Genomic DNA, 25,769 nt, shown 5'->3' with positions numbered 1-25,769 from the left:
TGAATCAGGAACCCCAAAAGGCCATCTCACCTTTAGGCAAGTTCAGCAGTCCTCTTTCTGTGGGTTCCTTGTGTCCAGTTTATGCAACAGTCCAGGCAAGAGCAGTTTCTTGCCCAAATGGCTAACAAACTCCATAAGTAGCCTCTTCGATGCCCATCTTCCTCTTGAAGTAGATTGGTGCTGCCAGGAGCAGACGTGTCTCATTGTCATGAAAAATCTAAGTTATTAAAACATTAAATGCCATATTCTGCAGTCTTTGAAAGATATGAAGAATATCTAACTGAAATATATCTCTACATATCTAGAAAATCTAATAACATGACTACAAGCTTAACTATTATCAATGATTATCCATTAACAACCTATATTTCCTAATTATACATTACATTTTAAAATGAACTACAATTACAATACCTTAATCAAGATCAGAAATACATATACATATAACAAATTGACCTTAAAATCCATACCAATGTAAATTATTCAATCTATTCCCGAGAGAATGTTGAGCACCAAAGACACTCCACGTGGAGCCTTTCTTCTTGGCAGAACTGGCCTTTGGGCAAAGAAATGCCCATACCTCAACCACTGACAGATACAGAGCATCCATAAATGGATAAAACATGACTGTCATATCCTGCCAAGACAGGGTAAGATAGTTCTGAAAAGTTTCTTGCCTTTGAAAATGGTATGTCAGTTACGTTAGGCCTTAGCCAAAGTTGGTTGCTTCAACGCTGCAAACGTGACTTTGGGTGATTGTCCAGGTAGCTAGTTGTCTCTGTGATTTGTTGCATGTTTTAGAAGTTGTTTGAATGCACTTCCTAATTACTCAGGTAACTTTATTTTCCTTCTCAGATCTTCGATGGGGTTGAAGACTATATAAATGTTACTTTCCTCTCATGACTTGGCCAAGTTATTTATTATACAAGACTTAAGCTAGTTGGAATAGGATATTTGTTCTTATTGTATATAATTTCATAGTAGGTTTAGAACTCTCTTACTTAAACAAAAGGGGGAGGTGTTGCGGGAGCTCCTTCTGCTCCTTCAGCCAATAGCCGCTGAGATACCAGCCCATTGGGGCGTGGTCTCTCTTTTTAAAAATGCGGCCACTTCCCTCCGCTCGCTCTCTGGCTTCCGGCTCTGCTTCTGACGACTAGGTTCCCTTCCTGATTGCGCAGAGGGCTGTTGTCTGGGACGGTGATCTGTAAGTTTTTCCCCTTTAAATAAATAACCATTCTATTAATCATAATTCCAAACTGGTGTGGGATTGTTTGTGATTTACGCCATCACACCATTTCTTGAAGAATTATGGCCCTTCCTCCCAGGTTTTGGCATGTCTTTAAAAATGAAGGAAAACCAACAGAGAATAAAATGGCCATCAGGCCTATCAGGGTGTCTTGAAGGAGGAATAATGGCTGTGATGTCGGGTTAGGGGGCAGGAAAGTTATGCATAATAACTGTAGATATTTACCTCCTTGGCTAAAACACCTCTTTCCTGACACGCCTACTCTGAAGGCTGTGGATACTTTACAGACCACAGGACAGTGTGAGCCCCTAAGCAGCCTTCAAGGTCGGGTCTGTTTGCACAGATCAGAATGAGGGAACCAACGGAGCTTTCCTCAAACTAGCCAGACATGTGGTCCCAGGGAGAGAAGAAGAAAGGAGGGGAAGGGAGCAGATGGGGAAGAGGAGAGGGAGAGAGCAAGAGTCTGAGAAAAAGGCAGCAGCTTTTGGAGCTTGGACCTATCTTTTGGAAATTTGAAAGAAATTAGGAGTTGAGGATGGGAAGTGGAAATATAGAAAATATGTGTACCTTAACCACTGAGTTTTCAGCTAAAGGAACATTCTCTAGGTACTTCTAAGATTTATTTATCTGTTTTATATGATAAAGTGATTTTTTTTCTAAGATTTCTATGTATATGTGTAAATGCCTGCACCAAATGCAAGCCCAGTGCCTGAAGATGCCAGCACAGTGCTTTGGATCCCCTGGGATGGAGTTGTGAGCAGCCACGTGGGTGCTGAACCTGGGACTTCTATAAGAACACTTGGTGCTCTTAACCAGAGCCGTCTCTGCAGAGCCCTCTTATAAGTACTTTTAAAAAGAAAAATGATCATTAGCATTTTAGATATTTATATATTTGGTGGTTGGTTTTGTCAATTTGGCAAAAATCCAGTATAACCTGGACAGAGTCTCAGGGAGGAACCATCTACATTGTCTATGGATAGGTCTGTATGGGATGGTCTTAGCTGATGTACGAAGACCCAGCCTACTGTGGACAGTGTCATCCCCTAAGCAAGGGGTCCTGAGCTGCATCAAAATGGAGAAATCGAGTTGAGCACAATGGAGCAAGCAGAATGCGTGAATCTGTTTCTCTCTGTTCTAGACTGGATGTCATGTGGCTGGTCCCCACACTGACTTCCTCTCAACGATGAGCTATAACCTAGAATTATAAACAAGTAAATTTGTTCTTCTCAAGTTGCTTTTTGTCCAGTTTTAAAATTATTTTTTATTTTTATTATTTACAGCAACAGAAATAAAGCTAGAACAGATAAGAGGATCCAACATGAACACCAATGTTGTAGAATCAACTTTTTGTACACTGTAAAGATGTGTCTTTGCCAAGGTGCCTTCTGATTGGTTTAATAAAGATCTGAATGGTCAATGGCTAGACAGGAAGATGTTAGGCAGAACTTCTGGGTAGAGAGAGGAGAAGAAGAATCTAGGCATGGGAGAGACCAGAGGACACAGGGGAAACAGGAGGTGCAAGATGGAAGAGAGATAAAAAGCCACAAGGCAAAACGAAGATTACTAGAAATGAATAGAAATGGGGTGATTTAAGTTATAAGAGCCAGTGGGAGAAGCCGAAGCTATAGGTTGAAAGCTATAGCTTTCATAATTAATAATAAATCTCTATGTTGTTTTTTTGGTAAGCTGGTGGCCCAAAGAAAAATTCATCTACACATCAATGTTTCTTGAAGCATTCTTTACAAGAAGAAACAACCCATTAGTGATCCCATAAATGAATGGAAACAAATGATTAGGGCTCTGGTGCAATGGTGTTTGAACTGTTTATGAAGTCTGTACACACTTGGTATAAAATTACAAAAAAACACAATGTCACTAAAAGCAAAAGAAGATGAAATCGTGATATAAGGGGTGGATGCACTGAATTCAGCATGTTTCTTCCAAATCTTTAATATGCTTATAAATTTGTTGGTTTGAGTCAACAGTTCAGACTTTTTAACACTGAGAGATCATGCAAAGATTACTGATAAAACCCCAAAGAAACCAGAATTTATTTCTGTTTCAGTAAAAAAACCTGGTTCATCCTTTGGGCTCTCTGTCCCGTTACCAAGTCGCCCAACATTTGGAAGCTTTAGATAAGTGCACTGCGTAATTTGTTTTCATGCAAGTAGTTGTGGTTTTTCTCCTATTCGCCCTTTTTAAAAGGAGGGAAACTCAATTTCTTAAAAAAGCTAGTCCAGGCTGGCCTTAAACTGACTACATCACCAAGGATGACTTTGAACTCCTGAGCCTCTTGCCCATCTCAAGGGCTGAGATCATAGGCATTTGCCACCATATCCATTTACGCAGTGCTGGGGGTAAAATGTGGGGATTTGTACATCCAGGCTGGCTTCAAAGGTAACTTAACCCTTGTAAACTGCACTCCCAGGGGCCTTCTGGGAGTTAGTACTTTATACAAACAAGAAGCCAGTGAAGTCTAAGGACAGCCCTCATGTTTGTGGCCTTGCTGGACAGCACAGAAGAGACCCATTTCTGACCGTGGAGATGGAGTCTGCAGCTCTCCAAACCTGTTGAAACTGAACTCAAGCCAATTCTTGAACTTTCATTCAGAGAAGCTTAGGAAAACAGGGGACTCCAAGGTAATGACCCCTAAATGTTCCTGTGTGGATGTGGACACGTGCTAACCTCATCCAGAGCCCCCAACCTAGGGGACACTCCCAGTGTCGGGAGACAGTGAGGCATTGCCTGGAAGCTGATGCTGACTGATCAACCGGAAAGGAACCTAGTGAGGACCCCAGAGTTGAGGGTTTACTTGGCTCCGGCAAGGACGAAGGGTTGTACTCTTCAAAATACACTCACGGGAGAGAGCAGCAGACACACAGACTGTATTTTGACCACTGGAGAAGGGCTGTACTCTTCAGAACACACTCACAAGAGTGAGCAGCAGACACACAGAATGTATTTTGACCACTGGAGAAGATGATGTGCAGAAGTATTGAAAGGAGACAGCTTCTTGATAAAGCACCAAGGAGCCAGAGACACAGAAGAAATGTCCCTACAATACAGTCCGCAAACACGAGGAAGACCTGAGTTGGGATATTTTGGATCTAGAAAGCCTCTGCTGGCAGGAGAGGAAGCTAAAGATACCCGAGGCTTATGTGGACCCTTGTTTTCTGTGTTTTTACCACAAATCTTGGAGGGAAAGGGTACATGGAAGGCCATTAGGAGACTGCTTATCAGTCAAAGTCCCAGGCCTTTCTGGCCATGTGCTTATTTCTATTGTGAGCAAAGGAGCCATCACACAGAGAGCTGAAGAGATTGGAAGACAAGTCAACACTCACTGTGCACTCTTAGGGCTCCTTCTAGTTTCTCCAGAGCATTGTGGTGACTGTCGCCATAGCAACCACAGAAACACAACAGCCCACACAATTTATCTGGCTCAGGATTCAGAGGTGATGCCTTCTGGCCACCCTGGCATAAAGCGGGACAAGTTTCTGAAAATGTACAAGTGTGGGGAATTCAGAGAAGGCATGATCTGTGTGTCTCAGCTAGGCTGTCCTTACTCCACACCACACACAGGTGGTGCCTCTGAGAACCTATAGACCCAGCACAGCACATGAGGAATCACCTTGTCAAGTGAGGGCTCTCTTCTCAGATACTTTAGACTACACAGTGGCTTCTTCTCATCTTGGAGATGCTAAAGAGATATCAGATGTTGGTACCAAACATTCTGATCATTTAAAAATGTCCAGTGCAGCAGCATTAAGTCCATCAACAATGCTGGACAGCTGCTATCCCCACTCTCCATTTCTAGAACCTTCTCGCTACCCCCACGCTTTGTACTCATAAAGTAGCTTCCGCACCCTCTTTCTCCACCACAAACTCCTAGAAAGCTGGGCTGTGTGATGTGGGATTTTCCTCTGTATGCCGTGAATGTCATTGGTTAATAAAGGAAGTGCTTTGGGCCTATAGCAAGCTACAGGGGAACAGAGCTAGGCAGGGAAAACTAAATGGAATGCTGGGAGAAAGGAGGTGGAGTCAGAGAGAAGCCATGGAGCCACCACAGAGACAGACGTGCTAAAACTGTGCTGGTAGGCCACGACCTTGTGGTAGGCACAGATTAATGGAGATGGGGTACATTCAGATATAAAAGCTAGCCAGTAAGAAGTTGGAGCTAATAGGCCAAGCAGTGATTTAATTAATACGTTTCTGTGTGATTATTTCGGTTCTGGGCGGCCCGGACGAACAAGCAGCTCTCTCCTCCTTCAGCCGTGCTCTCTAGCTCTCTGCATTTCTCCATGGGATAAAGCACCGCCCCCAAACTACTTGCCCTTTTGTGTCTAGCTCATGCCAGTTCATGCTGATGTGTCTGAGTCTCATCTTTTTACAGCTCAGTAAGATGACACTGTATAGAAGCACATATTTTACAAATTCATTTATCTGTGGATGTATACTGTCTTGAACAACAAAGGTACCTAAATATGAAGACTGGAAATGTGCTTCAGTTGTCACAGAAATGTAGAGTTGATCTAGTCAGGGACTTCCTAGTGTCACTGCTAGATACAGACGGGAATTGGCAGATCTTGGCTCACTCGCTGTGCTGTTCAGTTGTGGGAATCCCACATTGTGTGAATGCACTGCTGTTCCTGGTGTAATAAAAGCCGGATGGTCAACAGCTAGGAAGAGGTTAGGGGGGGACTTCTGGGGACAGAGAGGACTCTAGAAAAAGAGGGGCAGATCACTAGCCAGAAGGAGAGGAAACAGGAGGGGTAAGATGAAAGAGAGGCAATGCCACGTGATAGAATGTAGGTTAATATAAATGTGTTAATTTATACTATAAGAGCTAGTTGAGAGAAGCATATGTTGAAGGCCAAGCTTTCAAAATTAATAAGAAGTCTCCATGGGGTTATTTGAGGCTGCTGGCAGAAAAGACACCCATCTACAAGTTGTGATTGTCTACTCAACTGTACTAAAACAGGGGTTAGGGAAGCACACCACTGGGTGTATCTGTGAAGGTGCTTCCCAAGACGGTTGGACTGGCCTGATGGATGAATCACTTTCTGGATGGATTCATAATCAAAGTCCCACTGGGAGGCAGGGAAATGTAGGAAGTGGGTTCTTGGGGCTGTGTCATCCTGGCCATTTTCCGTTTCTTCCTTCTACTCCCTGTCTTCTAAGGGGGCGACATCTCTGTGACATGTACTATGGTTTGTTCAAGAGCATGGGGACCATGGCTGCACCACATTCTTCTTCCTTTAAGTTATATCTGTTAGACATTTTGGTCAAAGAGACCAGAGGCAATGTGTAGGGTAATCATGGAGGAGATATCATGTGTTACACTCATGTGTAGGGTGATCATGGAGGAGAAATCATGTGTTACACTCATGTGTAGGGTGATCATGGAGGAATTGTTTCTGTCACACTCACGTAGGGTGATCATGGAGGAGAAATCATTTTGTGCTGTTTCTGGTTTGGCCAAGGTTTTGCTATCCATGTTTCCCCTTACTAATTCAACTCTGTAACATGCACGCTTAGGCGACAGCTTTATTGCTCGGCAGAAATTCCCTACTCCTAAGACTCTAGCTGTGTTACAAGAATGGCTTATCCCGTTCTTTGAACAGAAAGATCAGAAGTCTAAGGTAGGTTACAGGTTTACCAAACGTTTCCACCTCTCATTCCCTTTATATTGGCACCAAACTACCTTTTCCTTGGAATGTCTAATACCCCAGACCTACAGCAACCAGGTAACGCATTTAAAATGGAACGAACAGGACACAGCTTTGTTTTCCCTCCTGAACAGGCTGAGGCCTCTATAAAGTCTAGGCAGGAGGCCTCAGCCTGGGACTGCCTGAGCTCTGGTCTCGCCTGTGGGGAAAAACCTGTAGATACTCCCTGGCAATCTGCTGCCTTTAAACCATGTAATGTCTTTAACCAGCATGACGAGGGCACAGCCTGCCAGCCCCTCCACGCTTCCCACACAGCACACCGCGATGCACTAGGAGGAAGCGGGGCAGACAGGATCGGCACAGGCAGTCAGCGGTAACCACTGTGGCTCACCGCGATGCACTAGGAGGAAGCAGGCAGACAGCATTGGCACAGGCAGCCAGCGGTAACCACTGTGGCACACAGACGGTGGTGAGATGGTGACAGACTTTGGGAACTGATGCATCACTGGGGACTGAAAGGAAATGATAAGATTATTACAGAGATAAGGAGGGGTGCATCACAGAAAACAGACAGGAACACTGCTGCCAGGAAGGGCAACCACTACATTTCCAAGGCCATTAACAAGCTGTCATAGAAAGGAACAGTGGACATTTTCTTTCTGAGCTGTTGTATCCTGACATCCCTCTTAGAAAAACTGAGCCCAGGAAAAAGCTGTTGCTGTTGTCAGGGTCTGAAGGAGCATGTCTGCAGGCTGTGAAGACACCCTACATGCTGTGTGGGCTGTTGGATGAACAAGGATTGATGCCCACAGCTTGGTTCCCAGAAGGACTTATCACGAGTACCTGATCCATGCACTAGAGTGCCTATGGCGTCTGGGGCTGCTGCCGGTTGTGAGTTAACACTCTGCTGCCGGTTGTGAGTCAACCCTCTGCCTTAGTGGTGTTTGTCCAATCTACAGATCTAGAGCAGTGATCATGCCTGAGGCAGGGTGGGTGATGTGTAGCTAGACACTGTCTGCTGGGCTCTGTTCTGTGTGCTGTTCTAGGCTCCAAGTGTGTCCCAGAGGGTCTTCAAGTTCATGGCAGGCGGCTAGTCCACCAGGGAAAGTCCCCTGGCCGTCCCCGTGTTCTCTAGTGTGTGGGAAGTTCTGTTTCTGCAGCATTCTGTGACATACTCACATATAGGGCCTTGAGGCCTCTTATCAACTTGGGGGTTCACAACCTGTGCCCCAAGTCAGGTCTGGCAACCCACACTCAATAACCAATAAAAAAAAAGAGAGCCAAATTAGCAGTGGGGAGCAGAGGAAGGAGATTTATTCAATGTGGCCACACTGGGAAGAAGGAAGAAGAAGAGATACAGCGACATCCCCCAGAGTCCTCAGGGTTGTGAAGTGGGATCAAAGTTTAAACAGAGGGCTAGGGATATGTAGAGCTAAGCAGTCCTGCTCAAGATGTGGTCCCGCCCACCACAGACCCAGCCTTGTCTGGGCTTCAGTCTCATTGTAAATGGGTCTCACGAGTTGTCAGGACTGTGAGAAATCTCTCTCCCAGAGATAAGATCCCCAGGCTGATGCCTTTCCCTTCTTCTGTGTGAGATTCCTGGGAAACCCTCAATTCTCAGAGGTCCATTGTTTCAACAGTCTGATAGTCAGTTGGAGAGACATTTGTCTCTTCAGAAGATCTGGATCCCCACCAGATCAGTCACAGCCTCACACGGTTGAGCCAAGGGCTGAGTAAAGACAGGTTCACCAGCAAGACTGTGCACACTGTCATGCAGACATGCTATTTGCCAAGACCCTGGGGCAGAGGGTAGATTTGATTGCATTTGTCTCAATAGTCAGCAGCCTATTGAATTAGTAACAGGGGAAATGAGGCCTGGATCTTTGTGGTTTCTGCAACACTAAGTCTCTCAGAGTAGCCGACTCCTTTGGGGATGAGGATGTTTCTTTAGGGGCTGAGGATATGGCTCGCGGGGTGAAGTGCATATTGCTTTTGAAGAGGATCTGAGTTCAGTTCCAAGTTTGGTTCCCAGCCCCCAGGTCAGTCTTCTCATGTCTAGAACTCCAGGTTCAGAGGACCCGACCTCTCTTCTGGCTTCAGGGGACATACCTGCTCTCATAGGCACATTAGCTACCCCGTCTATCCTACCCCTGTCTATAATTAAAGATGACATAAAACTTAAAAATGTCTCTTCCAGTCTCTCTTTGCAATGTGGTGTTTTTATCCTGGACAAGCCATAGGGTAGGGCAGTGATACAGGGACAACCTTAGAGCCCGGGTGGGGGCACTGGCCGTAGGCTGAGACTCAACCCTAACTTGTCACTTACTACCTTAATGACGTAGTTACTTACGCTCTGGGAGCTAAGGCTTCCTTAGCCATACACTTGACCTTAGGCATTAGCACACGGCTCAGCTCACCCAGGACTGCTCGGAGACGGCATCAAGAACCAGAGGAGCTGTGGCTTTGCCTCTGAATGAACAGCAGACCCAGGAGCTGCCAGTCACCGACAGATCAAATGAAGATAAAATAAAATGAAATACAACTGTGCTCCTGGGAAAGCCTCAGAAATATCCTGAAGGTGGATTGCTAGTCAGTCCCGAGACACCAGCAGGCGGGCAGAGATCCCGAGAAAACAGAGGGAGGTAAGAGCCCTGAACTTCTCAGAGCAGACTGCAACCAAACCAAACCAAAGCTACTGGGTCAGGAATAAGTCTGAAGCCATCACAGTCGAGCAACAGCACCCGAGGAAGACAATCAACCCCTAAACACCTTTGTCAAGCCAGGCCATCCAGGTGCCCTAAGATGATTCTCAACACCTCCTTTTAAAACCAGGACACATGACCCACCTCACTGAGCTCTGTCTAGCACGGAACTCTTAGGTAGGTTTCTGCTGCTGTGATAAAAAACCATGACTAAGACAACTTATAAAAGAGGCGTCTATACCTTCCAGTTCCAGAGCGTTAGCGCCCTGACCACCACAGTAGGGAGCAGGGCAGCAGGCAGGCACGGCATGTGAGCAGTAGTTGAGAACCCACATCCTCAGACAGAACCGTGAGGCACAAGAGCTACCCAGGTCTGGTGTGGGCGTTAGGAACCTCAAAGCTAATGACACACCAACAGGGTCACAGCTCCTAATCCTTCCCTAAAATTCCACTAACTATAGACCAAGATCCAAACATCAGGACCTATGGGGGCCATTCTCCTTGACACCTCCATGATGTCTTTCCTGAACTCAAAAACTTGGGTGTTGATCTGATCAAACAAAGATGAAGCAACAGCAAAAGTGACCTCTGAAATGACGCCGAGGCATTAGGAACCGGATCACAGAAGACAGCACGCCCACTCTTCAGTATCATTAACAATGTCCCAGCGTGGAGCCCTGCAGGCTCTCAAGCCAGAGAAGTTTCTGGTATGCCACCAATACACATGGCTCACACAGAATGAATCGTGTTGGTTCACATGTAGACTCTAGATTTCAGTGGCATATCACTTATCAAAAAGGATAAAAAGAAGATCTGGGGCAAGTTATTTCTCATTCTTAAAAGTACATCATTTAACAAGACAACAAAACCTGATGGGTTTGAAAGCAGCAGAATATTAGAGATGACAGATATGCCAGGCTTTGGGGCGCACATCTTTAATCTCGCCACTCAGGGAGCAGAGGCAGGTGGATCTTTGTGAGTTGGAGGCCAGCATATTCTACATAGCAAAGTACAGGCCAGTCACAGCTGTGCCACAGATCCTGTCTTTTTAAAACACAAAGATAGTAAAACAAAAAAAAAAGAACAATCCATTTTCTGAGGTATTCCAAAGACCTTATTACATCAGGAGACTGAGGCAGGAGGATTAACACACGTTTGAGGCCAGCTTTGGCCATAAAACGAAACCCTCAAACATATATTACAGTTACTCGTGGTACTGTTTCCTACAGGAAAAGCAAGTTTACAGGAGTTACTTACTTTCACAGATTGAGCTGTTTTCTATTTTTTCTCTGACTTTGATTTCTTTTTCTTGGTCCCTAGAAATAAAAAGGGCAGGAGTTTAGGTTCATGTTCTGAGTGTTGACTTTTCACAGAAAAGCCAGTTCTAGTGTGAGCTAACAGCACCAGGGTTTTATTTAATGTGGATAAATCTGTGTTTTGAAGGCTGTGTTTAGTGGAGACTTGAAGCAAGTAGCTTAGCAACTTGAGAAAAGTGGTTTCCAGTTATTGTGAAGTCCAAATTATCAGTGAGCAACTTAAAATTTATACTCAAAATATAATAAAAACCAAGAGAAGAATATAACTCTAGAAAGTGTGCATGTGTGTGTGTGTGTGTGTGCGCACACACAAGCAATTTATTTTCAGTACTGCAGACAGACTGAATGTGCTTAAGTGCTCTGAACCGAGCAGTAGCCCCAGTCCTCTATCTAATTTTCTAAGTTTTTGGAGATTGGAACAAGTTGCCTCCAACTAGCTGCATAGCCCAGGCAGGCTTTGAACTCATACCTTCCCTGACCAGCCTCTTGAGAAATAATTTTTAAGCAGAGAATTATAGAGTAGCACACTGTTTACAGTATTTCCCCAGTGGTTTTGACACTCACACATGCCACAATGACACTGTGACCAGGGGAGGGGGTAGGGAAATGACACCGTGTCATCTATCTGTCACCTTAGTCAAAGTGAGGTGACATGTGTCTCTTCACTGTCAGGCGCCTGTGGGGCTTGGTTTCTGCTCTCACTGATGCTCAATGCTCTTGAATAAAGCATCACACTTTGCATATAACCCACACTTTTCTTTCAACCACATCTGCAGTACTTGTAAAACACCATATACAAAGAGAATGTCCTGTGTGGCAAGTGTTGTACTGCTTCTTCATCATTCTTTAAGGAATGATGATCATGTGGTGTGGGAAGTCCTGTATATGTGTTACCTCCGCTGGAGTCTGCCAAAAATCTGCCAGTAGACCATGACCTCACAGTGAGGCACAGATTAATGGAGATGGGTTAGTTTAGGATATAAGAGCTAGCTAGCAATATGCTTAAGCTATTGGCCAAACAGTATTGCAAATAATATAGTTTTTGAGTGATTATGTTGTGGTCTGGGCAGCTGGAAATGAACAGTGTCCATTTACAAATTGGTGTGCCAACTTGGGCTGACTACATCCACATAAAAACCCTGAGAGAGCTTGAAAAGAAATTCTACACACACACACACACACACACACACACACACACACAGAATTTAATGCAGCTTCTTGTTCTATTTGCTGAGAGGTCTTCCTTATTCAGCAGTAGCAGCAAAAACAAACAAATAAACAAACAAAATCCCTGCACAGTTTCAAAAGGATGCTCTTCCTGGTTTGTGCTAGTTGCAGAAACAGCTCTGGCCCTTTCAGGAGGCCAAGTGCTTAAATGGGGTCTATGAGCGGCATGTTACAAATTGCTTAATGGTGACAAAGACCCTCCGTGACCCTGGAGCTGGGGCAATGTGCATGACTCAGAGGCAATGAAGACGCCTCCTTCATGTTGGACTTGGTGGATCCAACAGGTAAGATGGCAGAGTTGATCCTAGCTATGCCAATTTAGCATTAAAAAAACAAACAAACAAAAACCTGCTCCTGGTCAGAAAATAATTACAGATACACAATAAAGACAGATTCAGATAAAAAAAAAAAAAGACCTCTAAATGGGTCACAGTGTTGGATAAATATATGTAGGCTTGAGAAAGGAAAAAAGTATAGGCAGTCATACATTGTAGGAAACCAATTGTTCATTTCATGGCCATCCAGACTCCTGAAATAATCACACAGAAACCATATTATTTGTAATACTGTTTGGCCAATAGCTTAAGTGTATTTCTGGATAACTTATATCTTAAATTAACCCATCTCCAATAATCTGTTTATTGCTATGAGGCTGTGGCTTCATGGTAAAGTTCTGGTGTCTGTCTCCAGTGGGACTACATGGCTTCTCTCTATTCCTTCTTCTTTCTCCCAGCATTCAATTTAGTTTTCCCTGACTAACTCTGTTCTGCCCTGCTCTGCTATAGTCTCAAAGCAGTTTCTTTTCTTTTTTTATTCTTTTTTTTTTTTTTTTGGTTTTCCAGGACAGGGTTTCTCTGTAGCTTTGGAGTGCTGGAATTAAAGCCATGCAGCACCACCATGCAGCTTCAAAGTAGTTTCTTTATTAACCAATGATATTCACAGCATACAGAGGGGAATCCCACATCACCTCTCCTTTTCTGTTTAAATAAAAAGGAAGGTTTTTTTGTTGACTGAGGTTCCTGTCCTGCCCAGTTCCCACAGTCTTTAAGTCCCAAAGAAATCACACAGAGGTCTACATTAATTATAAACTGATTGGCCTAGTATTTCAGGCTTCTTATTAATTCTTATAACTTATATTAATCCATCATTCTTTTTTTTTGGTTTTTTTCGAGACAGGGTTTCCCTGTAGTTTCTAGAGCCTGTCCTGGAACTAGCTCTTGTAGACCAGGCTGGCCTCGAACTCAGAGATCCACCTGCCTCTGCCTCCCAAGTGCTGGGATTAAAGGCGTGTGCCACCACCACCCGGCTAATCCATAATTCTTGTCTGTGTTAGCCACGTGGCTTGGCAAGGCAGTCACATCTTGCTATCTTGCTATCTTGCTTCCTCTACGACTAGGTCACAACTACAGACTGAGCTTTCCTTTTCCCAGAATTCTCCTGTTTTTATTGCCCTGCCCCTACTTCCTACCTGGTTGCCCCATCTATACTTCCAGCCTAGCTGCTGACCAATCAACATTTTATTAAAAATAATACAAGTGACAAGATAAAACACCATTGTCCCACAACACTCCCTACCTTTTTAAAACAAGAATTCTGAATCTATTATCTTTTGTTTAGCTTTTTGCCTATTATTCATAGCAACTTGTAACCAACATTTTAAATAAAGGAAAATATCCATAGTCCATTTTTTGGGAATGTGGGAGTAGTATTCCAGGCTACTTCCTGCTGAGTGAGGGTGCTGATAATCTTATGAGTACCTAAAGAAAATTGAGAATTATGATAAAGTCCTGACTGTAGTATCCTGTGAGGCTTGATCATCTCAGGCAGCAGTCTTGAATCTATTCTAGATGTAGAACTCAGACATCTGGGCCATCCACTCATATCAGAGATTTTTAGGGGGTCTTCCTTGATCAAACCTGATTTTTTGTAACCTGGAATGAAACCACAGCCTCTCATCTCCTGTGGAAACAAAAACAAAACCTCTTCTCCAAGCAACATACCTTTTGACTTAAATTTTGAAGGCAAGGTATTTTCAAAATACCTATCTTGGATTAATTTAGCAGCATTTATAAACAAATATCTTTTAGCAGCTGTTACTCCTTCCTCAGCATTCAAACAATTCAAAGAGAGCATAATAACATACAGTATCCAGACTCTGTGTATTTTTCATCTTTACATGGCTTTATTTTAAACTCTATTTTTTATTTTTATTTTTAATTTTTGGCTTTTTGAAACAGGGGTTCTCTGTGTATTTTTGTCCTAGAACTCCTGTAGACCAGGCTGTCCTTGAACTCACAGAGGTCTGCCAGCCTCTGCTTCCCAAGTTCTGGGATGAAAGGTGTATGCCACCACACCTTGAACTCTCAGAGATCTGTCTGCATCTGCCTTCCAAATGTTGGGATTAAAGGTGTGTGCCAACTACTCTCTTTTTTATCTTTTAAGGTCTTTTTGCTTTTTTTCTCCCAAGCCTACATATATTTTTAAACACATTCTAAGCCATTTAGAGGTTTTCTTTGTCTTTGAATATATCTTTACTGTATCTCTCTCTCTTTTTCTGACCACATGAGTCTTTAATTTGCTAAGCAATATGGCTAGGATTAAAGCTATGGCTTTGACAGCTGGATCCAACTCATTCTTTACTTTTTGAGATTCCAGCCTCATGGCGGAGGTACCAGGCAGAACCATGTTTATTGCCACAATTCTATGGTGTTTCAAGGTTCCTGCCACCACCAAAAAGCATGCAAACAGCTTTTCATCAACACCATTTAAGTGTTTCGTGGCAGGACCTCTTAAAAGAGCTGCAAGGTTTTGCAGCTAAAAGTGAGTCAGGAAGCCTATCTTAGATGAGAGTACTTGCCTCTAGCAAGCAGAGCCCACCTGAGAAAATACTGCTATCAATAAGCTGTCCTTTCCTCTATTCTTTTCTGTCTAGAATTACTTCTCAAGCTCTCTCAGGCTTTATGCGGATGCAGTTGTCCACGTTGGCACCATTTGTTGACTTTGAGGTTTCTGTCCTGTCTGTTTTCCACAGTCATTAAGTCCCCCCCAAAATCACACAGAGGTCTAAATTAATTATAAACTGATTGGTCTAGTATTTCAAGCTTCTTATTAACTCTTATAAATTATTATTATTATTATTATTAGCCCATAATTCTTGTCTGTGTTAGCCATGTGGCTTGGTACCTTTTTCGGCAAGGCAGTCACATCATGCTTCCTCTATGACTGGGTCACGACTGCAGACTAAGCTTTCCTCTTCCCAGAATTCCCCTGTTCTCATTGCCCTGCCTCTAGTTCCTGACTGGTCGCCCCGCCTATACTTCCTGCCTGGCTACTGGCCAATCAGCATTTTATTAAAAATATTACAAGTGACAGGATAAAAGACCATTGTCCCACCACAGTTTTAACTGTAACATAGTAAAATTACATATAACAAGACAGGAATTAAGCAAGATTACAGTTACAATATTTGTATCCACTTATCTTTTATCATAATTAAGGAAAACTATAACTATATTCTTCAGATCCATCAAAGACTCCAGAAGGTCATAATATTACCTAAGTTAACAGGAAGTGTATTGTAAGCAACTTCGAAAACTCTAGAATTTACAAAGACATCTTGCTGCCTGGACAGTCACCCAAAGTTCCTCTGTACCCTTGGGGCATCCAATCTTCAGCCTACAAGCCCACAGTATCCAGAACACTTTTCCATGAAGCAGGAAATATGAAGATATGTTCTGCCTTGTAATGGCAAAGTCCATCAGTTTCTTTCTTCTGTGTCCTGCAGAATGTCTAGCAGACTCTTTCCTGAAGCAGGAAGTCCAAAGGACTGTATCACCTTCTTTAGGCAACTTCAGCAGTCATTTTCTCTGTGGGTCCTGCATGTCTAGTTCATACATTATAACAACAAGCAGTCCAGGCAGGAGCAGTTTCTTGCTCAAATGGTTAGTAAAGTCCATAAGAGCCTCTTTAGTGCCCATCTTCCTCTTGAAATTATTAGTGCTGCCAGGAGCAGATGTGTCTCACTGTTATGAAAAGTCCTAAGATTTTTAAATATTTTAAGTGCCATATTCTGCAGTCTTTGAAAGGTTTGAAGAATGCCTATCTATCTGAAATACATCTCTGTACATCTAGAAAATCTAAATAACATGACTACAAGCTTGGCTATTATAGACTATCTATTAACCTATATTTCTTAATTATACATTACATTTTAAATGAGTTGCATAAATACAATACCGTAATCAAGATCAGAAATATATACATATATATGTACAGTATATCAAAATTGACCTTAAATTTGTATCAATAAGCCAAGATCCATACCAATGCAAATCTCTATAGCATATCCCCCTTTAAATGTAAACAAGCATTTACAAACAATATTTGGGAATATGGGTGTAGTTCTCTCCAAACTTCTTCCTGCTGTTTATTGGGTGAAGTAATTTTTGAGGGGTATTCAAGGCAACCTTTCAGGGACTCTTGGTCCATCAAACCACATTAGTCTGAAAGAAATCCATCGATTCTCATCTTCTGTGGAAACAAAAGAAGAACCTCTTTTTCAAAGCAACTTATTCTTAGACATAAATTTTGAAGTCAGAAAATACCTTGAAAACATATATGCTGGTTTAAATTAGCAGCCCTTACAATGAAATCTCTCTGTACTTAGTTCCTTTATAGTGAAAAAAATTCAAAGAAAACACAATTAATATACATAATCCAGACTGTATTTTCCATCGTTACCTGGCTTATTTTTCTTTATTTCTTTAATCTATGACTGCCTGTACTCTGTCTCTTTAGAGACTTTGTTTCAGTTTTTAAAAATTATTTACTTTTTCATCTCTCTCCCAAGCCTACATACATTTATCCCACACTGTAACCTATTTAGAGGTCGTTTTTTCTGAATCTGTCTTTATAGTGTATCTGTAATTATTTTCTGACCAGAAGCACTTCTTAAAATGCTAAACTGTGGCCTGACTAGAACAAAGACTGCTTTGTCTTTTGGTTCCACCCAGTCCAACATGGCAGAGGTCTCTTCACTGCCTCTGAGACTGATGGGTGGGAGCCATTCTCACCACCTCAACTCTGATAACCAGTTGGCCCATGCTGCCACCAAGTAACTTGCAGCACGTGCCCACAAACTCCATTTAAATGCTTGGCCTCCTGAACGAGCCAGAGTCTGTACTGGTGGCATGGCCCAGAAAACCACTGTTTCAAAACCATGCAGCATTTTTGTATGCTACTGCTGAATCAAGACAGTGAGACACATCTGCCCCTGGCAGTGCCACTCTGATTCCGGAGGATGATGGGCATCAATCAAAGAGGCTCCTTATGGAGTTGGTTAGCCATTTGGGCCAGAAACTGCTCTTGCCTGAACTGTTTGACTAGACTTTCAGGACCCACAGAAAAATGACTGCTGAACTTGCCTAAAGGTGAGACAATCCTTTGGCATTCCTGCTTCATGAAAGAGTCTGCCAGACATTCTGTAGGACGCAGAGGAGGTGACTGACAAACAGCCAATATAAGCAGAACTGTCTTTGAAATTTCCTGCTTCATGGAAAAGTTTGCTGTGTTGTCTGAGGTTCTGTCCTGTCCAGTTACTGCAGTTGCTAAGTCCCAAAGAAATCACAGAGAGGTCTGCATTAGTTATAAACTGATTGGCCCATGAGCTCAGACTTCTTATTAACTATTATTACTTCCTGGTACCTTATTCGGCGAGGCAGTCACATCTTGCTTCTTCTGTAGCTGGGTCATGACTGCAGACTGCATCCTCCTCTTTCCAGAATTCTCCTATTCTCATTGTTCCGCCTCTACTTCCTGCCTGGCTACTGGCCAATCAGCATTTTATTAAACAACTACAAGCAACAAATGTTTACAGGGTAAAGCCATTGTCCCACAGCAATTCCCCTCTCCCCCTTTGATTTAAAGAACAAAAACTTTGAATCTAATCTCCCTTGTTTAGCTTTTTTCCTGACTATTATCCATAACAACTTGTAGCCAACATTCTAAACAAAGGAAAAAATCCATAGTCCATTTTTGGGGATGTGGGTGTAGTTTTCCAGGCTACTTCCTACTGAATTGGGGTGCTGATAATCTTATGGGGACCTAAAGAAAATCTAGAATTATGATCAAGTCCTGACTGGAGTATCCTCTGAGGCTTGATCATTTCAGTCAGCTCTTTTGAAGCAGTTCTGGATGTAGAACTCAGACATCTGGGCCATCCACTCCTATCAGAGATTTCTCAAGGGGTCTTCCTTGATCAAACCTGATTTTTCATAACGTGGAATAAATCCACAGCCTCTCATTTCCTATGGAAACAAAAGCAAAACATCTTCTCCAAAGTAACATACCTTTTGACTTAAATTTTGAAGTCAAGGTATTTTCAAAATATTTATGTTTTATTAATCCAGAAGTATTTATATTAAAATGTCTTTTAGCAGCTGTTGCTCCTTCCTCAGCTGTCAAGCAATTTAAAGACAACATAATAATATACGGTATCCAGACTCTCTGTGTATTTTTCATCTTTAAGTGGCTTTATTTTAACTTCTATTTCTTTTATTTTCATTTTTAGGCTTTTTGTGTAACTTTGTCTGTCCTCGAACTCCTTCTGTAGACCAGGCTGTCCTTGAACTCACAGAGATCTGTCTGCCTCTGTCTCCCAGATAAATGCTGGGATTAAAGATGTGTGCCACCACACACTGCACTCACAGAGATATGTCTGCCTCCTCCCAAGCCTACATATATTTTTAAACACATTCTAAACCATTTAGAGGTTTTCTTCACTTGAATCTGTCTTTACTATATCTCTCTCTTTTTCTGAGCACACGAGTCTTTAATTTGCTAAGAGACATGGCTAGGATAAAAGCCGTGGCTTTGATGGCTAGATCCAGCCCATTCCTTAGCTTTCTGAAATTCCAGCCTCATGGCAGAAGTAATGGCTGGAGCCATGTTTATTGCCACAACTCTATGGCGTCTCAAGGTCTGTGCTGCCACCAAGAAGCATGTTGTAGGCTATTCATAAACACCATTTAAGTGTTTTGTGGCAGAGCCTCTTAAAAGGGCTGCAAGGTTATTGCAGCTAAAGCTGAGTCAGGAAGCTTCTCTTAAATAAGATACATTTGCCTCTAGCAAACAGAGCCCACCTGAGAAAATGCTGTTACCAATAAGCCATGCTCAACTCTATTCTTTTCTATCTAGACTTACTCTCCAAGATCTCTCAGACTTTATGTGGATGCAGTTGTCTACGTGTGTGCCATTCTGTTGCAAGGAAGGAGGCTACTTGTTTGTCCCAGCCACCCTGAACCAAAATAACCACACAGAAACCACATTAATTAAAACAATGCTTGGCCCATTAGCTTAGCTTCTTATTGGCTAACTCTTATATTAATTTTACCCATTTCTATTAATCTCTATATCACCATGTGGCAGTGGCTTACCAGTAATGATTCGGCATGTCTTACTCTGGCAGCTCCATGGTGTTTCTCTGACTCTGCCTTCTTCCTCCCAGGATTCAGTTCTGTCTTCCATGCCTACCAAAGTTCTGCCCTACCAGCAGGACCAAGGCAGTTTCTTTATTCATTAATGGTAATCGCAGCACACAGAGGAGACTCCCACATCACTGCTGGATATTATGGGCCAGTAGGCTGAAGATGGGTGACCACAACATTACAGAAGAACTTTGGCTGACTGTCTAGGCAGCAATATGTCTCTGTCAATTCTAGAGTTTTGGAAGCTGCTTACAATGCACTTCCTATTTACTTAGATAATACTATATCTTTCTGGAGTCTTTAGTGGAGTTGAAGAATAGATATAGTTTTTCTTAGTTATGATAAGAGATTAAGTTGAAATAAGCATTATAACTGTAATTCTTGTTTGGTACCTGTTTTGTTATATTAATTTTACTATGTTCAAGTTAAAACCTTCCTTTTTATTTAAAAAGAAACGGCGAAATGGTGTGGGAAGTCTTTCTGTATACATGTTGCATTTACTGGTTATAAAAGAAGCTGCTTTTGGCCAATGGCATAATATAGTCAGGCTGGAAGATATATATATATATATATATATATGTGTGTGTGTGTGTATGTATATATGTATATATATACATACATATATATATATACATACATGTATATATAATACATACATATATATACATACATATACACACACACACATATATATATCTAGAGAGAGAGAGAGAGAGAGAGAGAGAGAGAGGGCAAAGTCAAGGAGAAGCCATGTAGCTGCTACTGGGGACAGCCACCTCCGCTGGAGCCTGTTGAATCTTTGCCAGTAGGTCACAACCTTGTGGTGATGCATAGATTAATGGTGGTGGGTTAGTTTAGAAAATAAGAGATAGTTAGTAATATGTGTAAGCTATTGGCCAAATAGTATTGCAAATAATATAGTTTCTGTATGTTTATTGCAGAACCAGGTGGGACAGAAATCTCCACCAACTATCATGTATATGGTTAGTATTTTATTTCTGGATATTTTATTCTGTGATTGTCAAATTTGAAGTTGGTTAAGTCTGTGGAGGGACCGCGGGCCTAGGAGAGATGCCTGTACTTGTTGGAACTGAAGGTCATATTGTATAAACACAATGGTTATGTATGAACCCGTGTATCAAACCAAAGAGTGGTGAACTGAATAACAGGAAGTACAGATTCCTTTCATGTCAGAGATGAGATCACATTTATACCAGAAAATAACAAATAATAAAGCAAATGTCCTAGGTGTAGGCTGCTGTGGTGATGCGTGCTTCAGTCTCAGCATGGGAACAGAGATGAGACCCCCAGAGACCAGAGTTTCCAGTCATACAGTAATTCCAGGCCTGCCTGGGTTACACCAACCAGATAGACGGAACATCCTAGGACAACAGAAAGTCCTCCCCGGCATACCCAAAAATCCAGAATTACAAGGTTTTGCCAGTGTTTGGTCAGGTCCGGGCTGTGAGGGTAACGGGTGGCAGGGAAGTCCACCATGGCGCAGGTGCATCACCAGCAGGGACTTCTCAGCCATGGACAGTTTCCTGCGCCCAGTGAATCAGGATTCTATTTGGCATGGGCTGGTGTAACCTTCCTGAACATTCCCAGGGTTGGGCTACAACCAGGGTCCTAAGAAACTTGCCACAGGCAGTAGCATAGATCTAGAAGGAAGGAAGACATCACATCACTGCCCGTTTTCCAGAACACTCTGTGGGCATGAAGTGGACCTTGTATGGATTTCTTGTACGTCTTTGCAGTCTGGCCTGAGGACGAGGGCTTTGGACCCTGGAAGTCCGTATCTCAGTAAACAAAGGGCCGCAGCTCCGCAGACACTCAGAGGAGGTTCCGTCGTTCCATTTCCGTCTTGGAGGGTGACAGCAGTTTTTGGGTAATTGAAGCTGAGATGTTTAGCCCCTTCTTAATTTAACTGGAATGCTCTGAACTGTGTAGTTGATGACATAATCCTCCGTAAGTGGCGTTGCGTCTGCTCCTCACTAAAGAGCAGACTATAGCATGTGTGCTGGGTTGAATGTTTTGAGGTAAAAGATCCAGGCACGATGGCCTGATTATTCTGTCAGGACTATGACAGCAGAATGCTATTTGACTATTAACGTGTAAGGAGAGGCGCACCATGCTGCCCTCACACCCCTGCTTCCATTATTTAAAAAAAAGTTATAAAATCACAGTCCACATTCCGGAAATCAGTAGAAATGTTATTATCCTCAGACACAGGGTAACACGCTCTTCTTTTTTTAAGTGTTCTTAGTTTGATAAGGGGACATGAACAGATACCTGGACACCCTGCAGTATTCTCTCAAGTCATGCACTGTTCCCTCTGACAGGAACCAGCCTTTCCGTTCTGCAGGAAATGCTGGCTCTTCTGTTGTTTAAAACTTCCTGTGTAAAGATTCATACATTTTTGTCAAATTGTGTCTGTTTCTACCCACGTGGGAACTAGGGTGATAGTTGTGTGGCACCGTGCTTGGCTTCACACGGGTCCTCGTGTTTGCACGGCAGGCATGTCACTCATTAAGCTATCTCCCCAGAAACACATGCCTGATGCGCTGCCAGCCATAGAAATGTGAATTCAGACATTCTAAATTCTTAACACAATAAATTTAGACCCCATAAAACAAGCAAGCACCAATGAACAGATGCTAGCCTGAACACATAAGGGAAATTCATATCAAATGTGCAGATCCTTGTGGAAAACACCTCGATCCCAAGACAGATGCCAGATCTAATGACCTGTAATGAGTAATAGCCCAGGGTCCAGCTGACGTAAAGTCCCCTAGGCATGATCTTGGGATGTAGACCTTACACTGATGAGACTTTAAACACCTTATTGCTGCATTAGGCTGTAGCTTCATTTATTTTCTAGCAGTTGGCTTTCATTGTGTGGCTCTGCAACCTTCAGAAAGGAAGATGAACTGTTATTACCACAATAACATTGATGCTGATGACGGCAGCAGCTGTACTGTGCACAATTAAAATGAATTCTCACTGCAGAATGCAACATGCATCATGGCTGATGGGTCAGGTGCCTTAAGCAGCATGCAGCATAAAGCCTGCTCAGTAACAAACTGCTGTGGGACAGTGGTCTGTACCCTGTCACTTGTATTTTAAATAAACACTGATTGGCCAGTAGCCAGGCAGGAAGTATAGGCGGGGTGACCAGGCAGGAAGTAAAGGTGGGGCAACGAGAATTCTGGGAAGAGGGAAGTTTCAGTCTGAAGTTGTCACCCAGACACAGAGGACGCAAGATGTGACTGCCTTGCTGAGGAAGGTACCAAGCCACGTGGCTAACACAGACAAGAATAATGGATTAATGTAAGATGTAAGAATTAATTAATAAGAAGCCTGAGCTACTAGGCCAATCAGTTTATAATTAATGTAGACCTTGGTGTATTTCTTTGGTACTGAATGGCTACAGGACCAGGTGGGACAGAAACCTCAGTCAACAACAAACTGTGAAAGTTATTGTCTTCCTAATGCACCCAATACCTGACAAGAAGCAACTTGAGGGAAGAAGGGATTAGCTGTGAAATCAGCACGAGGTTGTCATGGTCACATTCCTCATCAGGCAGGGAGCAGGGAGCAGACAGAAAGAGAGGCTGTCTTGGTCCACCACAAGGATCCCACTTCCTCCAGGGAGGCTCCACCTACCTAAGCTTCCAAGACAGTCTCCAGTTGGGACCCAAGTGTTCACATACAGGAGCCTATGGGGGTTTAGTTCAGTTCGAACCACAAAAGGAGCATATTTGCTCTGTCACCATCCTCAGGCCTGGTTCTCACTGTTAAGCCTAGCTGCACAAGGACACTGAGAAAGCAACCCACAGATGTACCACGATTTCTGATTGGTCTTAATAATAAAACCTTGGAGTCAGATGTTAGGGGGCAAAAGCTGAAAGATAGATAAGAGAAGCAGAGCAGCCACCCACTCGTTCTTACCTCTTTGTAATCCTCAGACTGAATGGGGTATCCTGTCTACGAATCCTCAGACTGAATCCTCAGGCCTTGAGCCCCTGTTTCTTCCCATTTTATATTCCTCTCTCCTCCCAGCCATAGGCCTTTCTGTCTCCACCTCCCTAGTGCTGGGATTAAAGGCCTGTGACTCCCAATTAAAGGTGTGAGCCATCACCTCCTGGCTCTGTTTCTCTTTGAGATAGGATCAATCTATTGTAGCCCAGGGTGGCCTTGAACTCACAGAGATCTGTCTACCTGTCTCCAGAGTGCTCAGACTAAAGGTATGCACCACCACTGCCAGGCCTCTATGGCTAACTAGTGGCTAGCTACACCCTCTGATTTTCAGGCAAGCTTTACATGTTAGATCATGAACACAATATCACCACACACAGACTTAAGGCAACACTGGCAAGAGGACAAGGCTTCCAGCAGTGGTTCTCAACCTTCCTAATGCTGCAGCCCTTTATACAGTTCCTCATGCTTTGGAGACCCCAACCATAAAATTATTTTGTTGCTACTTCATAACTGCAATTTTGCTACTGCTATGCATTGCAATGTAAATATCTGCTACGCAGGAGATCTGACACGGGGCCCCAAAGGTTGGTGACCCACAGGCTGAGAACTGCTGTGCTGTGCTGTGCTGTGCTGTGCTGTGCTACGCTAAGGACCACGGATGGGATGGTGCAGGCACATCTTCTTGGGAGTGGCCTCCGCCTTCATTCAGTGATTCTGTGCTCAGAAAACGTCAGGGGTTCTGCTAAGAACGCCTCAGCTGCTTCCTTCTGCTTCCTTCTTCCATTGCAAACTAGTTTTAGGAGAGGGGGGGTCAGTGCTAAGTGCACTTGTTGCTTTTGCAGAGGGCCTGAATTTGTTTCTCAGCAATCCTATCTGGAGGCTCACAAATGCCCGTGACTCCAGTTCCAGGGGATGGGACCCTCTCCCGACCTCCACAGGTACTACACACATGCATATACATGGCAGACACACAAATACACACAAATAAAAAATAGCTGCTACACTTACACAGACACACACACACACACACACACACAAATAAGAGAATTAAAAATTCTTAAAAATATCCAAGCACATAGAAAATGGTGGGAGTTGATGGGAAGCCTGCGCTAATGGGCCAATCAGTGAATAACTAATGTGTAGACCTCTGTGTGATTTTCTTTGGGGCCTGGCAACTGCAGGAACCGGGCAGGACAGAAACCTTGGGCAACAAGAAAGTATCAGTAAATATTCTACCTGTGATGAAAATCTTCATGACCAAACTGAGGGAATTTGTAAAAGCCCAGCCATTAGTGAGGCATATACTTTGGCTGTCTATTCGGGGAATTCCTGAGAGGACAAGTTGGGGAACAAGACTTGTCCTACACGTGGGCATCACCATCCTACTGGTGGGGTCCCAGACAGAGAAAAAAGAAAGCAAAGGAAAGGTAAGAGAAAGAGGGAACCCAGTGGGCATCAGCACTCTTCTCTCTCTGCTCTGACTCCCACACGTGAGGAGACAGCCTATGGCCCCCGCCACTCCTGCCAAGCTGCTCCTGCCCCCAGTCACTGCCAGAGAAACCCTCTCTGAAGTCACTTTTGGTCACCCCAATCAGGAAAGTCATGCACATGCCATCCACAGCCATCACTCACCTCCCAGAGTCCACCTTTTCCCACTTTGTGTCATTTCTGCTGCTCCATTACTGAACCACTGGTTAGCATATAAGATTCCAGCATGGTTTTCCCAAGAACAGGCCAGGTAAGTACAGGCAACCAACACTCAGGAACAGAACATTCAACACCCCAAATTCATGTTCTAATTCAAATCTCTCTCTCTCTTAAAAGATTTCATTCATGGATGTGTGCATGTGTGTGCATGGTTGTGCATATGTTTGTGCCTGCATGCATGTGAATGTGTATGTGTGCGTGCATGCTTGTGTGTATGTTTGTGCCTGCATGCATTTGAATGTATATGTGTGTGTATGCATGCTTGTGTGTATGTCTGTGCACGTGTGTGTGTGTGTGTGTGTGTGTGTGTGTGTGTGCATGTGAGTGTATGTGTGCTTGTGACTTCTATTGCCCACATCAGAGGGTGTTGGGTCACCTGGAACTAGCATTACAGGTGGCTGTGATCCTTCCATACAGGTGCTGGGAACTGAGCTGTCTCT

Source organism: Arvicola amphibius, chromosome 2 (assembly GCF_903992535.2).
Source record: "Arvicola amphibius chromosome 2, mArvAmp1.2, whole genome shotgun sequence".
NCBI lineage: Eukaryota > Metazoa > Chordata > Mammalia > Rodentia > Cricetidae > Arvicola > Arvicola amphibius.
Note: the sequence above shows the minus strand (reverse complement) of the source record.